At 38.6% G+C, this 3478-nt stretch overlaps 1 protein-coding gene across 1 annotated transcript in view; it reads right to left on the reverse strand.

Moving 5' to 3' along the window:
- Positions 1 to 3025: 3025 nt before the first annotated feature.
- Positions 3026 to 3478, reverse strand: part of ppp1caa (protein phosphatase 1, catalytic subunit, alpha isozyme a) — a gene marked incomplete in the record, with an annotated part of 14009 nt that continues 13556 nt past the window's right edge. The window contains 1 exon segment of the mRNA XM_024271553.1: positions 3026 to 3474.

Genomic DNA, 3478 nt, shown 5'->3' on the forward strand with positions numbered 1-3478 from the left:
ATAGCCTAAATACAAAAAACCTAAATTAGCAAAAAACAAAACAAAACAACAAAAAAAACGGTTAGTATGTAGCTGAAATAATAACTAAACTCCAAATTAGCCTTAAAAAAAAGGAGAAAAAAAACTTAATTTAGCCAAAACAGCTAGCGTGTAATTGAAATATTAGCTACACTCCAAATAATCCTAAAAAACCTTAATAAACGCCTTAATAAAAGTAAAAAAAAAGCTAGCATAATGTCATTATAACTTTCAACTTTATTCCACTCCATCTTCCTATAATATAAAATGACTAATCCACTACTAAATTAGTCATTGACTATTTTGTTTATTGATTAGTCGACTATCATGGCAGCCTCACAGTTTAACGGGTCACATCTGACCCCCGGGTCGTAGTTTGCCCACCCCTGTTAGAACGCGTTTACATTGAGCATTTCTCTCCTGGTTTGGAAACCTCCTATAATAATGGGGGCTGTGTGTTTTTTTTCATCGTTAAAATGATTCTGTCGTTTAATTTTCACTTCCTGAGTTGACTTGTGTTGAATGAAAACTCGTTAAGGTCTAAAGGTAGATTTTTTTTTTTTTTCCGTTTTTAATGGGGAAAAAATGTTGCACAGAAACTGTTCAACCAAGTTTACCGGCGTTTGTCTGGAGAGGTTTTTTCAAGACAAATGAGGAAGAAGAGCAGCTCCACGCTCCGACTGACATTTAGTGTCTTTATAATCTCAAAGCTGCGTGTGTTTATACGTGGACAGAAGGCTCAAGAATGAGGACAGACAAATGTCAGACGACGGACAGAAAGAGTGTCTGGGTTAGAAGAAACAGGCAGTGAAATACTTTGATACACTGCAGAGGGAAGCTTGTTTTTTTGTTTTTTTCACCAGTTGCAACAGCTTAAGCTGAACTTCAGCCTGCTTTCACTGGGAAGACCCTGTGTGCCTCTGAACTTAATGCACAGTGGTTCAAAAAAAAAAAAAAAAAGACCGCATTGGAAAACGTTTTTGTTCTTCTATCTATGGCTCTTCTTTCCACAGCAAACTGAACCGAAAATTATTGCAGGCAAAAAGCATCGCAAGTAATTCCACATTCCTTATGCGGCGCGGTATTTACTGGATTACTAAACGGCAGAAGCTGGTCACATGGGAAATGCGCTAAGCTAGGTTCAACGGGAGTATGTCGTCGGTGATTATCTGAAATATATTTGAACAAAGTTTCATTTTACACTTAAAACTCAAAGGCTTCCTACAGTTCAAAAAGTGAGTTATTGCACTGCTCTCCTCAGCCACGTGTGCCCAGTTTAGATCGGAAGTCTTTAAATTCATTCAACCAAAAATGATGAACAGAAACGTTTACGTCTCATCCGCTTCCTTCTGTCTGAGCCGACATGATCACTAAAGCTTTGACATCGACCTTTAAAGAGCCTATATCATGCTACATCAACGTTTTATGGAGTTTTGGTCATTTTTTCCCACAATAAACACTCCAAAGTGGTATCTTGCTTCTATCACGCATCTCCGAGAACCAGCCCCTTCCAAACCATGAAAACGACTGGATCCTCACATTGTGACATCACAAAGTGAGAACAGCCCCTTCCAGTAAGTCTGTGCTGCAAGCTCCGCCCCCAGGCTAACACACAGCAACTATGTACAAATTCTCCCCCATTCCTAACTCTTAAAATCCTAAAAGGTGTAGAACTTTAGTGTTCTGGATTATAAAAGCAATCCAGACACCGTCCGTACTCACGACTTTTCTTTTTAAAACGGTGAATATGACTTCACCGAATTCACGTGGCAAAAACCTAATCAATACAGGTCTCTTACAACAATCCATCATGTTCTGATGATAAAAATACTGGTTCATTAAAAAAAATAAACTTTGAGCTTTTCAGTGGATCATTTTATTTCTTCAGAAAATCAACCCCAAATTGGTATTCTGCTCTATTCACACATCTCTGAGGTCTCCTCTAAAACCCTGATCTCTGAGCACCAGCCCCTCCCAAACCATGAAAACACTCAAGTTGTGATGTCACAAAGTGAGAACAGCCCCTTCCAGGAAGTCTGTGCTAATGGCTAATATGACATCGACTTCCTTTCAAGCGAAAACCTCATCAATACGAGCCTTTTACCACAGCTATTGAATCAATTATGCTCTGACAAAAATATTGATGATTTATTAAAGGAAAAATATTTTTTTTTGCAAAAAATTACTTATTGTGGCCCATATTCTAATTAGCATCCATGCACACTGGTTTTTGCAGAGCATTCTGGGAAATTTCTAGGGGCATTCATTGGATTATGTCATTATAGGCCCGATCCGAACTCTTCCATTTGAAGGGACAGTTCACATCAATCACACTGAGAAGCGCTTTTCTTCCGTTGGAGCGTTCTGAAGCAGACGTTCACATTTAAATCTAATTCTGACTTTTTGTTGTAGCACGACCTTTTAAAGCTGGAAGCTCCGCGCCAACGCTAGCGATTAGTGGTGACGTCATCGAACGAAAGTGACGTCGGAAACATGAAACACTTCTTTCCATAACGCCTTTTAGAGGGCTGAATGAAGGGGAAGAATTCAGAATTAGATTCTATATTTAATGAGAAGTCAGTCAATTTGGAAACAGCCACATACTTTCTCTGCAGAGCTACCGATTGACAAAACGCTTTCAAAGTTCAGATCGTTTGTTTTCATGGGCGAAATGCAGAAACGCCGCCGCGGTCGTCTCTAGGGTCATGAAGTCGCCTCACATGGATCAAAAGGCGGAGCCTCAGAGATCAAAGTGTCGTACTAAGAAAAGAGCTAATGAAAATAACTAATTTTATGTAAGAAATGTGTTTTTTTGTGCCAAATAGATATAATTCACACTGAAAGGCTAAGAACAGCACGATATAGGCCCTTTAAAATCCTAAAATGTAAGAAAAAAACATTTAAACTCTTATCAAACCAGTAACAGCTATTGTTTAAGTTGAATTCAAAATGTTGAATGGAAGGAGATAAAAAAAAAATGACCTTGACAAACATGACAAACACAAAGTGATCCGCATGATGGCGAACTTGAAATGAGCTGTGATTTTTATTTAGTCAACTTTGAGTGAACTAAAGAAAAACAATGCTGGTTTCATGTATCTACAAAAATAAAAGAGGAAATCTAAACAGCACGTCCATGATTATGAAGTCATATCAAAGTTGATGTTGAAAAAAGGAAGAAAAGATAAAAACGAGCCACGCCGTCACTCCACCTTTCAGCATTCACCTGTCCACCCCCCCACCGTGAGTTGATCCCAAAACAGCTCCCCCATCTCAGACTGACATGGACCTCTGAAACATGGTGTACAAAAGCCTGTTTAGCATTAAACAGTGCCCCCCCACCCCGCTGCAGCTAGGTTCAAATGTACATGATTCATGAGAAGATCTATTTTTACAAAATGAAGAGGAAACAGAAGGAATTCAGAGGAAAAGGGACGTTAAAAAAAAAAAAAAAAAAAAA

This window comes from Oryzias melastigma, linkage group LG8 (assembly GCF_002922805.2).
Source record: "Oryzias melastigma strain HK-1 linkage group LG8, ASM292280v2, whole genome shotgun sequence".
NCBI lineage: Eukaryota > Metazoa > Chordata > Actinopteri > Beloniformes > Adrianichthyidae > Oryzias > Oryzias melastigma.